The sequence below is a fragment of the Scyliorhinus canicula genome, chromosome 13, assembly GCF_902713615.1.
Source record: "Scyliorhinus canicula chromosome 13, sScyCan1.1, whole genome shotgun sequence".
NCBI classification, from domain to species: domain Eukaryota; kingdom Metazoa; phylum Chordata; class Chondrichthyes; order Carcharhiniformes; family Scyliorhinidae; genus Scyliorhinus; species Scyliorhinus canicula.
The window spans coordinates 41,663,140-41,682,662 of record NC_052158.1 but is presented as its reverse complement, the minus strand read 5'-3'; the positions used below and the strand labels follow the sequence as shown (position 1 = coordinate 41,682,662).

The following is a 19,523-nucleotide window of genomic DNA, read 5'->3' as shown; positions in this document are numbered from 1 at the left end:
CAGTGATACCACAGTTTAATCACTGCCTGGGTAAACCAGGAGAGAATTTCCTTCATCAGTGCAATTGCAACCAACCAGGAAGAAACTTTATTGGATTTAGTTCTAGAGAATGAATGAGATAAGTGTTTCACAATAAGGGATTATCAGGCCACACAAGTGCCAAGCAATGTCCATCTCCAACAAGAGAGATTCCAACCATTGCTCTCTTGACATTCAGAGATATTACCAAACTAACACCCAGAAGGAAAAGGTCAAGAGGTGCATGGGACCATCAGCACCTGCAGGCGCCCCTACAATCATTCTGTAGGATTTAATTTGTTTAAGAATCAGTTAATTTTAACCACACAATGATTGAAGTCAATGCTACGAAAGCTACTGAATATTGTGTAACTGAGTGATTAAGAAATTAGGCAAAATCGGCTTCTAAGAAAATCTGCCATCATTCTGACAGTGGATGTTTTTAAAACATCATAAATTTTCCTGATCTTGAATGTATTTCAGTTCAGTGTCTATAATTTCCCTTCTTATTTGTCCTTTTGATTTTATATCTTGAAAACACATTTTTCAGTTTCCCACCCAACATAATCAAGTTCTGAACTCTTCCCTTCTGCCAAACCTAAACAAGTCAGTTTTATCAATGGACACACAAATCAGTTTTAAAGAACACTTTTACTGTACAGGTTTGAGAACTGAAGGTTTAACAAATACACATTGTCACATACAAGTTGTTAACTGCTACACGAGGTCCAATTCTACAAGTAACAAAAAAACGGAGGAACGGACTGTAGAAAAAAACTTTACAGATTAAGATAAAAAATAAAATCACCTTTACATTAAGAAACATGCGTCTCAATTGTGCATCTTCGTATATACAATACTTGTTAAAATCTCACTCTACACTCTCTTGTGACCTGCATCAACAGGCACATTGGTTCAGTCTTTACAATATAAAACATAATTATTTTGTAACAAAATAAATAAAACACCAGGTAACTGGATGAAAAAAAAAGATTAAATTCAGCTGTCAGCTTTTCCTGTAACCTCTGCAGAAGTGAAGACTACAACTAAACTGTACATGTAAAACAATCCGTCGCTCCAAGCCAAGTCGTGCAACTGAATGAGACAGGGCACCAATTAGAAGATAATCAGCAAGACTATCCAATCAGCCTAGTCCAAACCAAAAGAGGGAGGGGAAATAAGGTAGGCACATCAAGCAATTGCTTACAGACTGTGCACTGACCAACACTACCATGGTTACAGCATTACTGCTCTGCATTCAAGTATCGGATGTATCAGAAAAATAAAGCATGGGCAGAACTTAGCGTATCTGCTCACGTTCAGCCAGATTACTGCCTTTTCAAAATGCTTCTCGAATTGCCATGCTAACTAGGATCAGTAAACTCAGCAAGAGGAGCCAGTGGCCTCTGGACAGTGGCTGAACACAGGTCAAGATGGAACAACCCTCATGAATCATCTTTTAAAAGATGTAATGAACTAAAATCTGTGTGAAGAAAACAATACTTTCACTGAACATTGCTATATAACATGGGTTTCAGGGTGACAGTTCAGAGACCAACAGTTTAAAATGCTTTCAAACTGGAAAAATCTTCCCAAAACAAAAATAAAACTGCTTACTGCGACTCTACACATGGGTTCAAAGCTGCTCACCCCTCTACAAATATCACATTGGATCCTGCACATGATTTTATGCAACAAAGAGGAGGGTTCTGGGTTTAGAGGCTGCAGTCTCTCTTCTGTCCTGACCTCGAGTTGCCTTCCACTATTCAGTGTAAGAAGGAACCAATCCTTAGCCTCGAATACCCCTTTGGCCCCTGTTTGGCCTTGCACACGGCACACGTTTTTGCGACAGACGAGTCAGATCTAGCTGATATGCAAGGAGTGGTACAATCCTCTACCATGTCTGTCCTTGCGATGCATCGCTTGTGTAGTTTTTTTTAATATAAAAAACCAATCACATCAAACCCATGTACACTGCAGTCAGTAGTGGCGGGCAAGTGGGGACAGGCCATCTCTCCCAACAGTCTGTTACATACTTCGTCCGACCCTGCAGATTAGTTCGAACCAATCCTACACCACCATTTCCCCCCCCCCCCCGCCAGAAACCTGCCATGTATTGCCAATTCTAACCAGAGTCAGAATCACTGGTGTCTGATGAACTCGATCCACTGGAAGTGCTACTTGTGTCAGATCCTGAAGAACTGCTGCTGCTGGCACTCAGACGCGAAGGGCCGACTGGCTGAACCGGATCTGGCTTTCAGTTGCTGCAAGAGAGAGAAAATTCAGTTTCACAACCACTCAGAGCCAGTCTTATGAAGCTCAATTCTCATGCTGAGCAGCATGTGGACAGGCTGCAGTAATCCTATGTATAGAAAAGTACAATCCTTTACTACCTCAACAGCTTGGCTGAAAACAAACACATTTTAACCACGACAGTTTTTATACTTACTTTCTCTCTGCCCCACTTCAGCACCCCCCCACCACAAGCATGTGCTACATGCTGCCCTCTCAAGAGCAAGAATGTTCAAGATGGTATTTCAGTATTTAGACCAAAGCTGTATCAAACTAGAATACTCTTCATCCGGCAGTTAGTCTGCATCTGCAGAGACTGGATTTTAATATTCCAGATCAGTCATAAATACAGAAGGAACAAAAATAGGATTCAATCAAAAGAATGGAGCATGAAGAATTCCAGTGTATAAATCAATCAAAGACTAACAGTGCAATTATAGACATTGGGTGTGTATATTTCACATTGGCGAATGAACAATACCTTTCTTGGGAGGTTTTTTACTGAGGATTCAGCTGTCCGCTCACATCCTGCAGCCGGTTTTTCTAACTCCTTCTTCGGTTTCCAGAGCCAGTTCTTCCTTGGTCTTCCCTGCTTGTTTCTTGGCTGGAAGATCAAGGCAACAATAGTTATTTCCCAATTTGAACAGGCAACATTCAACAAACTGGGCGACAGGAATCAAAGCTTCAATGTCATAGTTTAAGTCTTAAAACGGTTGGGAATCAGTTACTTCAGATTTACGCTCAGAGCTATTTGCTCCACAACAGACATTGCCCACCTGTTTCAATTCTGTGCGCTTTACTATCCTTCTCTTAAATGCACTCTCCTGAACTTGGGAGGATAAAGCATGAATTATTTCCACTTGTGCAACGAAGCCAGACGTTGGTCAGGTTAACTACAAACAGCTTATCTTATACAATACAGGGACAAAAGATCAGAAATCTTCGAAATCAACATTTCAAAACCACATCTCTTCTTACCCAAGTTGGACCAAAATCTGCAGTCAATCTTACTGATCCGCAATATGACAGTTGGACATATGATGAGAAACTGAGGCACACTAGAAAGGACTTCATTAAATATTAGTCATTATTTACAGCTCCTACCTAACGAGGAGTCCTGTGCGCACATTACCTGACTGGTTCAAAAAGGCAAAATAGAAAGCAACTTGTTCAGGGAAACAATTGTAATACCTTTGGCTCAAAATCACTCGAGTTACAAAAACTTTGGTTAAATGAACAAAAGCCCCAGAAAAACAGCCCAATATCAACGTTGCCTATCCTGTACTTACAGTAAGGTTTCCGAGGTTTCTTCCGTAAACAGGACATAACATAGCGTTCAAGCTCCCGGAGGGTGGATGGTTTAAGAGTTTCAAAGTCTATCTCAATCTCATCAGGGTTGGAGTCTCTAAGCGACGGCTCTCGGGATTGAATGATATGTACCACACGGCCCAACTTGTCACCAGGCAGTTTATTAATGTCCAAGCTCAACTGTCGCTTTTCATCATATGTCATGGGCCTGCAGTTATCTTCCTCTTCTGAATCATAGCCAGGAGGTGGCGGTGGTGGCGGTGGGGGAGGTTGTTTCACTTTCTTGGGCTGCCTGTGAGGAGTAAATCCCAAAGTGAAAGTTAAATGAAGCCGGCTCTACTGTGAAGCAAATCTTGGGTGTCTCATTTATAAAAGTAGCTTGAGGGCAGGAACGAGAGAGAGAAGATCACACCAATTCAGTCACTGTCACCAGACATTTTTGGCTTATAATATAGCATGTCGACATGGCCGATCCGATGGGGAAAAAAGTGTAGTCATCATTGAGCCACAGTTACAAAACAACATTGGTCTCACCATTTGGATTTTGACTTGATGCCTCAAATCAAGCATTGCACTTTGCACAGTTTAGATTGATATTTAGCACCAGGGTCAGCAGGCATGCAGAAGCACTCACACATGCACTTACTTATTGTTACTTCCAGAACTGCTGCCTCCAGATGCTTTCTTGGACTGTTTTTTCAGTGCAGCTTTCGATTTACTTGGTTTGGATGATTTTTCCTCTTCGTCTTTCACTTTGTGCTTATCTTTCCTCTTCCTTTTGTCTTTCTTCTCTTTCTTGTCCCGCTTTTTCTTTGGTTTGGACATAGGAGCCTGAGAGAGGGCAGCTAACTGCTCATGGACTGCCCTTAGCTGGAGAAAGAAATGTATCACCCCATTACACTGCATGCTCAGAATTTTCCAACAGGACTTTGCAACAACGCCCAATCATCCATATCTTGTTGCAAACAAATTAGGCAATAGATACAAGAGTCCACACATGTACAAAGCAGTGATGTCTTACTGCTCGAAAATAAATCTTATTTTCCAATGTTTAAAAAAAAATATGGTGGGAAAGAAATCAGCTTTTCACATAGTAGAGAATGAAGCTATAATTGAGAGGGAAGAGGGCTTTCAAAATATCAACATTTAATCTTTACTTGTAGTACTTTACACAGTAGAAGGGTTGTGGGGCGGATGACAGAGACAACTGTTCCAGTTCAATCTTCATGGTCATTCTTATAACTAAGTACAAGAGCATCAGTTACTAATAACTGGAGCATAGCCAGTGTCTAATCCATTTTGCAGGCAAGGCATCTCTCAATAGATGGAAAGAAATCAGCTGTTATTCAAAAATCACTGATTATTGATTACCTGCTCCTGCAGTTCTGCCAAACGATTAGCCCGTTCTTCCTCTGAATCATCGGAGGTCTCAGTGTCCGATGAACTCTCACTGCTGCTGTTACTAGAAGAATCGGATGACGATTTGGTCACAACAGGAGGAAGAGGAGTTGGTGCAAGTGGAGGTGTAAATTCTATAGGCTCATCCGGCATCTTGGCAAAACGGAATTCAAAGACATCCTGAAGCAAAAACAGGGCTCTTAAATGAACAGATTTTGAAATAGACATACAGTAATTAAAGAAAAGCAGCTTTGCGAATCAGCAATTTCAGTATGGTGAAGAGAAGTGCAATCTATAAAAACATTAAGCACACATTTCTAGTGAGCGCAAGACACTTGCAAAGTTTACATCTAGCCCAAACAGCCGAGAAAAAAAGAGGATGTAATTTTTTTCCAAAATGTATATTTGTAGGTAGCTACATGTGGCTGGATGAGAATCCAGACGTGGAGGGGATAAAGCCATGCAAGATTTATGGGCAAGAATATGTCTCCGAGGGTCATTAGTATGTAGACCCCCTTCCCCCAGAAAACAGTGACGGCTGTGTCACTAGATTTATTCAAGGCAGAGTTAAGACAGATTTTTGATAGCCAAGGGAGCGGAGGATGCCGTGCAGACAGCAAAGTAGAGTTAAGACTACAATAAGATCTTATTGAATGATAGAGCAGGTTTGAAGGGCTGATCGGCCTACTCCTTCTAGTTTTGTGTTCTGAACATTAAATAACAAGAATTAACTGGATGAGAACAGGTTGGTGGGGATGAAAACCAGACTAAGTTCATAAATGGTCAACTACCATTGAATGCTAGACACTGTCATGTGGCGTTTTAAACCACTGCCAGTCTTAAAGGATTGAAATCACCGAAAAGTTGGGACTAAAATAATGCGTTTATGCAGCTAGAAAAGAGGAACCCCACTGCTTAAATTAAACATCTTGCTGTTACGCGCGCGCGCACACACACACAGACACACAGACCAACCAACACACACACAAAAAGTACCTGCAGTTTCCTGGCCATGGCAACCACATCATGGTCTGGCGGGTTATACTTGTAACAATTCGAGAACATTAATCTCACATCGGCTGCAAATTCTTGTGCATCCTGGTATTCTCGCTCATCCATCTTCCGCTAAAGGAGGAAATACAAGAGAGTTCATTATCAAGCTGAACTTTAACCAGAGCGCATGGATTTCTCAACAAGCTGTCCACCAAAAATCAAAACTGCCTGGATTGCTCGCTCCCTTCGGACACGAGCAATACAATAACAGCACTTCAGATTTCCCTCAATTTCTGTATATTTTCTACTCAATTGACGATGCACTAACTCCACAAAAGGAAGTAATTGTGCTGATAATTCATCTATAATGTTGTCTTTTAAAATAAAACACACAAGATTCACTATTTAGAAGGACAGCATCTCCATTTAAGTGTAAAATGTCTTTTTGCGGATGTCGAACTGCACACCACTCCATAATTAGATTTATTACTGGGAATACAATGCTAGGATAGCTAGTGACAATATATTCAACTATCTTGTACACAATTGAGGTGTGACAGCAGTGAATTTGTTAGCCTTCAAATTTTAGAGAAGGCTATAGTACAGCGCCAGAAGCAACCAACCACCTAAATTAGAGGATCAGGTGAATTTCAGCATCAAAACAGGGTTATAACATCACATCATAGAGGCAGAACACAGGCAAAATTCCCAATTAGCTATGCAACTTGGACAGTTAGCACTGCTGCCGAGGACCCCAGTTCATTCCCATCTCCCACAGTGACTGTGTGGAGTTTGCACATTCTCCCCGCACCTGTGTGGGTCTCACCCCAACAACTCAAATGATGTGTAGTGGACTGTGACCACACTAAATTGCCCCTCAATTGAAAAAAAAATAAAAATTGGGTACTCTAAATTTAAGAAAAAAGCACTTTGTAACTTGGCAAATAGCCGGAATACCAAAAAGTAAAACCACGCAAAAACAACAATCCCCATGTGCTTTTAAAGTGTGCAGCAAAGGCCCACAACCAGGTTGACTGCCTCACAGTAACATGAAATGGCACTGTATACTGGGGAAAAAGACAAGAGCTGAACTACCACAGGCCAGTATTTTACACATTTGCAAACCAGAACTGTGCGTCAGGGTTTGTAGTGGAGTATAGCAGCCACCTGTTTTATGTATCATAGAACATAGAACAGTACAGCACAGAACAGGCCCTTCGGCCCTCAATGTTGTGCCGAGCCATGATCACCCTACTCAAACCCACGTATCCACCCTATACCCATAACCCAACACCCCTCCCCCCCTAACCTTACTTTTATTAGGACACTACGGCAATTTAGCATGGCCAATCCACCTAACCCGCACATCTTTGGACTGTGGGAGGAAACCGGAGCACCCGGAGGAAACCCACGCACACAGGGGGAGGACGTGCAGACTCCACACAGACAGTGACCCAGCCGGGAATCGAACCTGGGACCCTGGAGCTGTGAAGCATTTATGCTAACCACCATGCTACCCTCCAACAGGTAACTCAGCTTCTGCTCCATCAGTGTATTTTAATGCTCCACAAATTCAGCAGTTTCTATAAATGTTTAAAAATACATGCAATAACAGTTAACGGATCTAAAGGGATATTCTCCCAATAATGCTACCCACATCTATGATTTATGGTGCCATGAACCAGGGATTCTTCTAGTGCTGTAACTGATGTTAGCTGTTCATTCAGTTGGGGAATGTTGCGATGTCCAAAGGCAGTAAAAGAGGATCTGAACAAGTACTTGAATGTTTCACTGTTACCTGTCCAAATAAGTCATTTAAAATGCTTGTGAGAAAATAAATATGCACATTCCCTGACCCAACATCATTAGACATTGTTAGGAGCAACACTACATTTCTCCTCTCCACATTTTATCTGCAGTAACTATGGGAGGGGTCCATTATATGGTACAGTGAAACCTGCATTTAGCAGTCACCTTTAAGACTGAAGGGAAAAAAAGACAGTATCCGAATCCTGGGAGTATTACAGCTCAACCCAGCCACGCTGAAAATTTATACTTTGGAGTCAGTGTTTAAGTGTCGGTTAATCCAAGTGCACGTTCCATTGCCTTAAAATTGCTAGTTTCTTATTTTAGAAGCAGCAAGTGTGACCTCAAGGCAGGCAGCTGCGTACTCCAGGTATTAGACATAATTAATTCAGAGTAAAGCCCTTGGCTGGGAAAGGGCATCATGAAAGAAAGGAGTCAGTTTAACGTACAGGTTTCACTGTATCCGTGCACAAGTGGTATGGCGTTAAGACAATGTGTTGCTTGGACGCGACATACTTTGATAGTGCTCAGGTCCATGGATGCTTGATTAGGTCATGGTAGTCGTGAAGCCCAAGGGCTTTGGCGTCCACAGGTTTATAAAAGGGCCAGGCGTATGCCGCATGCTTCTTCGACAGCAGCTCTTTCAAGATGCCATTACAGTACTTCAGCTGTTCACTCAGTTTTGCCTTTCTTCGAACTCTGGTGTTGCTGCGAGTCTGGCAAGTCTTTCTTTGGCGGTTTGATCGGTCTGCCGCTTTCCCGCCTAACCGGAATCTTTGGCAGCCTTACTTTCAGCTACTGATGGGGATGACTCCCCACTTGTGGTTACAACAGAAGTGGTTGGAGTTGTTGTATCCGCTTTCCTCTTCACCTCCTTCTTCTGCAAGAAAAATATTATTACTCATTGCAATCATGTCATCATTTCCCACAACCCAACAGGGAGACAAGCTGCTCTCCATACTCTCATTCTGTTTCAAGCTAGGTACCAAATATGAAAAATGCCACAGGGTCAACTTAGCAGACATCTTTCAAAGTACAGCCTGGAAATTGCGGATGGAGGTTACAAGTTTTGTTGGGTACTGCACTAACATACTTTCCAATCCACATAAAAACAAACAGGTTCCAATTGCTAAGTAACCCAAATAGAATTCCCAGGACACCACGAAGCCGGACGCAGCTCAAACTGACAAACACAGAGCCCATCAATTGCACCAGCACCATGAAAATGTTTGAAACAACTTTCTGACAATTACTAAGATGTGCTGACAAGTTGTAGTATATGCCCAGTAACAAAAATAAATTCCACCCGACTGGGAACTTGCCAAAACACCCATTAAAAAAAGGCCGGTGTCACGTTTTTTAAAAAAAATCTCAATACTAATTTTAAAAATTTATATTCCTTTAGCACTCAAACAGGTTCAACCAACACCTCCAAGGAATGTCAGGTGGATTACAGCAATCAAAACCACAATTTACAGGGCATATTCTAGATTACTGGACATCTTTCAACCACTTCCATCCCCATAGCAAGACTTTCTTAGCACTCAGAATTTATACTTTGAAGTAATTCAAAAAACACAAAACAAAAACCCATCCTGTCTTTTGAAATGGTCAGGTTTGTTAACACCCTCACTACAGCAGTTAAGAGTATACAAGCAGAGTCAAGTACACTCCCAATTTATCAGAACCACCCCTCTGAATTATCACCTCATTTTCAGATCACTTATTTCTCAAAATACCAAATTCTATTGGGCTGAGTTATGACAGAAGTATAACATTAAATTTATCCAGGGTATTCACTCAAAGGCAGACAGCCCCTGCTTACCTTGGTGACAGGCTGTGCAGGGGGTGGCACAGCTAACACGGATTGAGGGGGAGAATGCGAGGGTTTATGCACAATTGGTGTAGAGATGACCGACGTCTGAGTTACATCAAGAATAGGTATGGGCACTTCTGGTGTCGGAGGAGAGTAGGCTGTTGGTTGAGACACAGAAGACACCATTGGGACCTGAGACATGGTCATTCCTCCAGGGACAGATGGCACCCCTGCGAAGAAGAACCCATTAACACTTAAGAGTATTAAAAGAACCTATTTGCAACGAAGGACCGAATCCACCATTTAAATGATGCAGTGTTTTGCTCAAATCATCAGCACAGAAACCGTTTTCAGAAGTGAAAAGCATGATCATACTCCCAGAATCCTCCAGCAACCAGCATCACTCACTGATAAAACATCAGCAAAGTGGCAGCTACCAGACAACCGTTGGGATCAGTTGACACGCATGTGTTCATCACAAAACGGCACATTACAAGTTAGCTCATCTCCAAACCCACAAGCAGCAAGCGACATTTTCATATTTGATTAAATGTAAAACTATGATGGAAAGCAAGTAGTCCATGCTGTTCTATTTTAAATTTTCTCACAGGAATGTGGGTGTTGCTGGCTTGGCCAAGTATTTGTTGCCCACCCTGGATTGCCCTCGAGAAGGTGGTGGTGGTCAGCTGCCTTGTTCAGCTGTGGTGTAGATCCAACTAACAATACTGTGGGTGAGGTTTTTGGAATTTTGATCCAATGACAGTGAGGTTCATGTTGAGTGTTGACAAAAAGGATGAGAAGGAGTTTCGGATATCCCTGTAGGAATTCTGCCCTAACTCAAGGGTCACAATTCAACCCACGGGTGTGCATCAAGTTCATGCATTGCACCGGATGAAAAAGCTGTCAGTACAAACACCAAAACAAACACTCAAAACTGTCCAGTCACGCATCACATAATTGCCACAAGGGTCTTCCAGCCAGTTTCCAAACTCATAACTACTTGCATCCAAATTCTACATTAGGTGCCGGCATCACACGACACCAACACTTGGGCCTGTTACAAATTGGTTCCTATCATTATAAACAACACTGCCCATCCAAATGAGTTAACATACCTCCAGTTTTACGGCCCTTTGAGTGTTTTGATTTTGGTGCAGGCGTTAGTTCCACTTCTTCCTGGGGCATCTGCGCCACCTTCTGCAGAAAAAGCTTTTCCAGAGTCTGAGCCATCAGCACAATGTCTCTGTGGGCTGTGTAAGACAGTTATTGAAATCAATTAATACACCAAGGAAAGAGTAACTGCCATTTTTAGAATATAACTCATTAAAATCTGCATGCAAAACAGCATGTGGGTTAATGGAGAGCTCCAGTTAAACCTTTTTACCTTGTTGTAAATGTAACAGTTAGTAACATTGTGTTGAAGTCTTGCATGCACTCGCTGGCACTCCAGTAATACTTATTTTCTAAACGCCTCTTAATGGTGCCCATGTCCATTGGTTGCTTGATTATCTTGTGGTAATCCTGCAATAGAACAAGAAAGGATTTCTCGATAAAGCTAGCCCAGGTATTATACAGCACAAACAATTTTTTAAAATAAATTTAGAGAAACCATTCATTTTTTCCAATTACGGGGCAATTTAGCGTGGCCAATCCACCTACCCTGCACGATCTTTTTGGGGGGGGGGGGGGATCTGCAAACTCCACACGGACAGTGACCCAGAGCCGGGATCGAACCTGGGGCCTCGGCGCCGTGAGGCTGCAGGGTTCCACTGCGCCACCGTGCTGCCCCCACAAGCACATTCTCCAAGCTGACACTACAATGCGTTTGAGGGATTGCACATTTTTAGAAGTTCTGCTCAGGTGCACATATAAGTACTGTGGCAGTCTCCAAAGAGCTAGGGAATTCACCAATTCCTGGTTATCCAACAGAGCACCCTCAGTTTCAGTAGGTTCACCTCTACAAATTGATTTGCCTTCCCTACAAGCGAACAATTCAAAAGTCTCTTAACACCCTTCTTCAAATGCTATGGGGGGGAGGAAGAGAGAGCGAAACAGGAGAGAGCGAGAAGAGAAAGGTGAGTGAGAGGAGAGAAAGCAAAAGGAGAGGGAGAGAGAGGAGAAGAGAGAAAGAGAAAGGAGAGAGAAAAGAAAAAGAGAGCGAGAGAAAGAGGGAGAGAGCGAGAGAAAGAAAGAGAGAGCGAGAGAAAGAGGGAGAGAGCAAGCGAAAGAAGAGGGAGCGAGAGAAAGGAGGAGCGAGAGAAAGAAAAAGGAGAGAGCGCGGAGAAAGAAAAAGGAGAGAGAGAGCGCACACACAATGTGACTCGTCTGATCATTTGAATTTAAAGCATACTTAATCTCAGGCAACTTTGTCCAAATTGCCTCTTCCTTTTACAAAAAAAGAAACATTGTATCCAGAGGGTTGCAGTGCATTTCTGTGAATTCGATGAAGATCAGGAAGTATGGTATTTTAGCAGCGACCCAAACAAATTGTGTTATCTCCGCTTTTCATCTGCCAATAGCTTAGTTAATTGAACACAAACCAGACAATCATACTTGATGTTGATTTGCAAAACCTAGTGTTACAAGGGACAGAACTATAAACTGAGGCAGTCATATTAAAACAAATGAAACTCAAGGATCCAGTTTACTGGTTTCTAACAGAAATATCTCTCCAAAGAATCTGGCTTTTAATCTAAATATCCTACCATATTTGCAGAAACTGTTTTCAGAAACCAAGAGCATGATCATGTTCCCAGAATCCTCCAGTAACCAAAATTACTCACTGACAGAACGTCAGTAAGCAGCCAGTCACCTGGTAAACTCTTGAGATCAGCTGACACGCATGTGATCATCATAAAACAGTAGACTCTTCCTTTTTCAAAAAAAAGTATCATCCTTTAAACAAGGCAACTTTACTGTACATTAACATGGATACCAAAGTGTCAACACGTGGACAGTCTCAAGCAAAACAAACTTCCTTTATTTCACATGAAAATGACGACAAACTCAAGTCATGAAATTTCTGAGATAAATTTAGTGTGAACTTATTTTTCCAGATCGAATTGTTTAGAAGTAATGACTTGTGAGATTTATCAGAGGCTCACTAAGATAGGTGGTAGATGCAATCAGTTGCTACATCTACTTAGCCAGCCAGTCATAATTAGCTTACATTTAAAAATTATTACTTGTTACATATTTCACCATACCTGAATTATACTTGCTCCGAGTTCCCCCCTCCCCCACAGATGTTCTATATACAACCCAAGTACCTCATTAACATTTATAGCAACAGGTCATACCCTTGCCCCATAGGTATCCCTCCACTCACCGGGAGACTGAGTCTCACTGCCATCCCACTGGTGATAGAATGGCACGCAAAATGGTGTTCCAAAGAGCTTTCATCAGCACTTTCTGCATGTACTGGACCTGGTTAGTCACTCGGCCAGGTTTCTTGGGATTGGATACCTCAGGTGGAGGGGACTAATGACAAAATGTTCTGAGAATGAATTGAAGTAGACATGGACATGGTGGGACTCTCAAAATCTTCATACAGCAGAGATGGCTTCCGGATGCGCTTCCCAGACCCTGGAATCAGCAGACAGGCCAGTTATCCCATTACCAGCGTCTCCCTGCAACCTTCAATAAAAGAAAAACAACTCAATGTTCACTGCATTAAACATCCCAATGCAGCTTCAAAATTTACAAAATTGTCTGATTGTATCTATTTAGACCAATACAGCCAGACTCCAAGATATATTTAATTCCATAAGGGCTCATGTTCAGAAGGCCTGTTCCAACAATGTCCAGACTTACCCTCCTCCCATCATGTTTAAATTGCCACATCTACACTGCACATTGCACTCAGGACACACTTAATGCCATGTGGACCATTTCTCAAGACCCCATTTACCAACTAAATCCCAGGCATACCCTCCACAGATTTACTGCTATCAGGCCTGATGGAAACTACTTCTCCAACCTGACTGGAGTTGTACTGGTGCAAAAATAATAAAATAAAATAAAAAATACAAACCACTAGGAATCAGGCTAACAGTTTGCTTGATTTTTATGAGGATCCCTATAGAGAGGCAACTACATAAAGGCCTGGCTGTAGATCGTCTTCTCTGCCGTCAGTACTGTTCAGTCCTGATAACTCTAAGTTCGTCATGGGAAATTTTGCTATAAGAAACAAAAAAAATACAGAATGTTCAAACACCTTTTGAAAGCAGCAGAATTTCATTTGTCACTTTTAACCCCCACAAAGTACGTGTCAGCACTCCATAATCCTTCTGAACATTGGCCATCAAGGTAGCACAATGACCAGTGTGAAGATTGTCATAAAGCAGGAAGAAAGTCATATAGGGCATGACCTTCCAGAAACCAGACCACCAAAACACTTCCACAGCCACATGAAAACTGGCAACTCAAAGATTGCAGTGAATCATAACCTAGTGTGCAAGCACACTGCAAGTTAACAGGTGAATATGGCCCCCCACAAAAAGAAAATGGGACCATTGATGGAAAACGCGAGCAAATTTAGATCCTCATTCACATCACTCAAACATCCATTCCGCCCCTCAGTCAACAGGTTCCCAAAATTACTCAAACTCCATCAGCATTACTTATCAAATTAGTTTAAAATGGAAATATCTTACAAGTGCAAATGTTTTGACAGTTCCTGGCTACTTATACTAGCATTCAAACTCCAAGTTTCTAATTCAACTTTGATGCACGTGTAACAATGCATTTTCAATGCTTAATAACAATTAGTCTTTTAGTGCGGAACACAGGGAAAAGTTTGCTACAGATTTATTCACAAACTTGATCAAACTTTTCTATTGTAACACATGGATGACTCATTACTGCAGTTATCCATGCTTAAACACACGTGAGAATGAGGTTAAAAAACTGGATTCCATCCATGTTTAAAAGCTCAATTCCATAGTGAATATTGCAGCCCACATGAAAAAGCACAATAATTCAGTGCAAACCATAGCATTCGGAAACAAACAGTTCAAACTTTGCTATGTGACCAACAGCAAAGTGCGGTAAAGCACAAATTTCTCAAAATATCCAAGTCACTATCTGCCAACAAGTAACTAACCCTATATGGGTAGTCGAGGATCAGGATGGGGATCTATAGTTCATCTCTCAACACAAGGCAGCTATTCTGTGTAGTCAGGAAGAGAACTGTAAACGTTTTGTTATACCTGATATTTGCAGTAGCTACAAAGCAGCCTGAAAATACTGCAGTACAAATACATGAAACACTGTAGCACTGTTAAACAAACCAGGAACCTCTAAGGGAAACACCACTCTGACCAAAGTGCTTTATGAGATTTACTTTCATTGATCACTGACATGTGAATGAACTGATGCATCCTCTGGCGAGTGCATTGAAGTCACTGGCATATTAAACGACCAGCTCCATACATTTTTTTCTGCAGATGTATCAAATCACACCACCACTCCCTCCCTTCTAGTTAAAAGTATGCAACAAGTACTATGTAATTTGCTCTAGAATCACAGATGAGCACACGGGCAATTCAATTCAAAGAATTGCAGCTTGTGACCTCGGCATAGTCGGCAAGACCATCTGGCTAGTCCTACCAGGTGATGCAACAGCAATGTTTAAAGAAACGCAGAGGCCCATAACAATCCCAATGCGAACAGCTGCTTTAGCAATTTTCATTCACCAAATCAGATGAGATATCTGAATGCAGTCAGTGACGACATAGATTAATTTAATTTCTGACTCCTATTAAACTCTGCAGCTGAAACCTAGTTCTTTTATGGAAACTAGCACCCACTTATTCAGCGTAGGAACCTAGTATGAGAACATTCCAAGTTGTAAGAATCAATTGCTTTTAACCTAAAAGAAAAATCAGCTTCGCATTAGAAACATTTGTTGACATCAGTGCTGGAATTTATTTGTCGATGTACATGGAAGCACACAATGCTTTGACAAGCTAGCAATCAGATTTCAGAAACACATGGGACCCACAATCCACTGTTATTACACGTGCTGCTTGGATTCATGTGTTTACTGAAGCCAAAACATGGACTCGTATTCAACAATGTACCAAAATAAATCATTTAAGGATAAATAAAAATGTTTTCAAGCTGATTTATGTTGAAGAATTTAGAAAACAGTGGAGCTGCACGATAGCATCAGAAACAATGAATAAGGAAAAATGTAAAAAAGATCACGTTCACATAGCATCAGTGTTAATTACTAGACCCTCGAATGAAAAGTTAGGTAAAATACATGGGTTTTGCATTTATAGATCAGAAGAAAAATCTGCTGTTTTTAAAGAGATGAAAGATAAAAGGTAGAAAAAAAACAAGGTTATGACTCCTTGCTCAAGGGATAGGTCTGCAGCTTAAGGGATAGGTTTGCAGTTACCTGTTCCTCATATTCTTGGGGATGAAAGGGAGCGGGGGAGAAAATTAACTGGTGGAATGTTGCTTTAATGTAGAAAGAGCACTGTTAAACTACTTTGCTATCTTAATGCACCTTACTTGCTGTCCACTTGTGCAATCATTATTGTTTGCATTCAACTCTGAAAGGATGAATCTGGAGGAAGTTGCCTGTATAATGTTTAAAAACAGATGGGATGCACCCACACGAGTAACTGATCAAATAACACTCAAGAACTGGGTGAGACAGAAAAACTCATGGCATGATACATCTAGATGCTCTGCTACACACGCCCACTCTGCTACAAGTGACATCAGATACATTTCCACATGGCTACTTTGTCTGGAGCCCCTCCCTCTTTCCCTCAACATAACAGTTCCAAATATTCTGATTATCCAAAAGACAATTTCCCCTGCATTACAAAGACAATGTGCATTGTACCAAAATATTACACAAGGTGTTACAAACATGACAATGTAAACTGTGCTAAAATTTAAAATAAACCCAAAAATAAAAACGAAACAGCTCAACAAGCCAGTTTGGTAAGTTTTAATTTAAGAGTTATATAGAAGTACAGTGCAAATAGTTGGAACACTGATGAGATACAGCATACAATAGAAGATTGACTTGCAGTCATATCTTCATCATTGGACATAATTTGGAAATTTGTGTACTTGAACCCATGTGTTGACACTTGAAAGTTACCATAGATGCATAGTTAAATTAGAGCGTCAACTATTTTCTCATACCAAGAGGTCATAAGAGCTGATCTGAATCATCCACATCCAGGAATGGCAGAGGGTCCAAAATTAGATGTTACAATTAAAAATTAAATGAGACCCCCTTTGTTGTGTTTACAGTTGCAGCATCCGTCCCAAAAATAAACAGGAGGGCTCAGTTTCAGTTGAAAAGGTGGGCAAAAACACGTCAATGATGACAGAACTCCAACAGTTCATTCAAATTACAGAACTTCTGCAGCACATGAAACCCCAAAGAATTGCAGATTTTGTAAAAACGGTGTTATTTTGTGAATATTAGTTGAGAATGATCCGTTAATGTGGACATAATTCAAGCAGCATTGAGAAGTTACAATCAAAAATTTGGAGGAAAGTGGCTCAGGAAAATAAAATCCACAGCTGCAAAAGTACACTTGTGGACAGATGAATACAATGAGTTTTGGAAATGATTATAATTTATTAATTTGGAATTCGCCCTTCTCTTCCCCCAGTTCAGTGAATCCCCCGCTCCCCTGCATCCCAGCCCGGATGTGTACTGTATGTATACTGTTTGTGAATGGCAGAAAATGGCGGCCCCGGCTGCCGGGCCTGCTCCTGCTCCCTGGGTACTCTCTCTCTGTCTCCGCCTCCGGAATTTTCTGCCTGCTCGCCCTTGCATTTCTCTTCAATACTGCTTCCATTACACGGCCGGGGATCTGCACTGCTCTGCCGTACCTGTCGAGCCCCGGATGAGTGGCCGTTTCCATCAGATGCCGCCTGATTGCGCGTCCACTCGGTTCTCTCCCCACGTCTCTCCCTCTCCGGTTTCGGCAAAAGCAAATGGCGCCGTGGCGCTCCAGCCCGCCCTTTTATACCGCCCACCGCCCGGCAGGCGCCGCTGATTGGCCGGCGCCGCGCGGCAACCCGCCCTCCCATCACACGCCGCTGGCCGCCATTGGTGGAGGCCCAACACGTGAGCGCGGGCCCTGCGGCCGGGTGCGCCGCCATTGGACGCGGCGCCGAGTCACGCGGCCAGGCTGTTGGCCGCCGTCAGCCGAGTGGGAGAGAAAGGACAAGTCAGCCATTACACAACAGGGAGGGGGACACAGAAAACATCTACAGACGCTGTATATAGAGATGGGGAGGGGGATACGAATATCATGCCCGCAATCGAAACCTCTGCCTCTCCATATTCACAACACTGCAACCGGGAGCAGAGAGACACCTACCCGCCAACGGGGGAAGCTCACCAGGAGAAATTAACACCCCACCCCTTCAATCATTACACTACCTTTTACCGGGGGGGGGGGGGGGGGGGTAAAACACTAGCCAAATGGCCAGGTCTAACACACCAGCAGTGTAGGCAGGTCAGGCTGCTACAGGAGAACACGGGAATCGTGCAATTCAAAGAGGCGTGTCGGCTGGGAACAGGCCCCAGGCTACAATACACAGGCCCGCCGCCATCTTTGGAAACATTACACAGCAAAAAAAAAACACAATACACCAGGACTGCCATTGGAGAGAGGCGGGGAAGCAGCAGACTCAGTCCTTACGACAAGAGGAGCCACCTCGCCCTATTAAATTCCCTCCAGGGAGAGAAAGGGGCCAGTGTGTGTGGAGGATGGGAAACCAAATGTGGAAGACATCACCCCAACCTTCCTGTGCCAAACTTAAGCAATTCAACCCAAACCACTGCCAGAACAAACAAAACTCCCAACTCATGGAGCGTCTTTCCAACTATTGGCCGTGATTGAAACTGGAACAACCATGTTTAAAAACAAAAAGTTGACTGATTTAATTCGTTCATACTTTTCCTCCCTCCCACCCTATCAAGCCTCTTCAGCCAACTCAAAACCACTCTAACTGATTTACGTCTAACCCACAAATCGCCTCTAGGCTTTCAACGTTTTTATTTAACTTGCAAATTAAAAAAATCGTTTTTCCTCCTCCCCCCCCCACAACAATGATTTCCTGTCAGTAAGCGAAATTTAGTTGGCTGATGGGTTTTAAACGGCCGGAGTTTTCTTTTGTTTGCTTTGCACCGTTAAATTCGGTTGGGCCTGCAGGAATTTGGAATTGGATTTGAAATTTTTCTCCAGCTTCCATTTCCTAACGGCTGCCGCTCCGTCAGCTCGACGGCTAATTGGCTGCGGCCGGTCACATGACCCCGCAGCCTCCCTCGCCGACAACTCAACCCGAAATCGAGCCCATTTCTCACCTTTCGCCCGGCGGCCGAGCTCCCCTCGCCTCGGCCGCCTCCTCCTCCGTCCCCTGCGTCGAACCCAGCTCCAGCAGCCCGCTTTTAACCGCCTTTTGTCCTCCATTTTCCACAAAATGTTAACAAAGAAAATCTCCAGCTACGTCAGCGCTCGCCCCGCAGGCACCCGCCATTGGCCGCCTCCGGTCACGTGATGCTCCACCGGCTTTAAAACGCTTTTTCTTCCTCCCCAGTCGCCGCTTTCCAGCCTTCTGCCCCCGAAATGCAGCATTGGCGCCACGATGCATCGACTCCCGTGAGTATCGGGTCTGCAGCAGTGCCCTTTGCACGTTCTTTAACCCTCTGGGTGTCTCGACTGTGATGGCGGCTTCGGGTTAATGTCGGCGTGGTCCCGCTGGAGGGCGGACTGCGCATGTGCAGAGAGAGGGGGATGGGAACCTGGCTGCCAGTGCGCGTGCGCATTTCCCATATTTTTTTCCATGAGTTGCTGTTCCTTCCACCTTTGTCTCTGCTCAGCAAAGATTTGGGCTTACTCAC

General features: G+C 42.9%; 3 non-coding genes and 1 pseudogene across 3 annotated transcripts; all 4 read right to left on the bottom strand.

The window, feature by feature from the left end:
* Positions 1-2,143: 2,143 nt before the first annotated feature.
* On the bottom strand, positions 2,144-17,612 carry LOC119976521 (annotated as a pseudogene).
* LOC119976906 lies at positions 4,041-4,130 on the bottom strand. Its single transcript, XR_005463063.1, has one exon. It is a non-coding gene; the product is annotated as a small nucleolar SNORD12/SNORD106 (small nucleolar RNA).
* On the bottom strand, positions 9,978-10,115 carry LOC119976910. Its single transcript, XR_005463066.1, has one exon. It is a non-coding gene; the product is annotated as a small nucleolar RNA SNORD10 (small nucleolar RNA).
* LOC119976911 lies at positions 12,353-12,491 on the bottom strand. The gene has a single exon (XR_005463067.1). It is a non-coding gene; the product is annotated as a small nucleolar RNA SNORD10 (small nucleolar RNA).
* Positions 17,613-19,523: the final 1,911 nt, after the last annotated feature.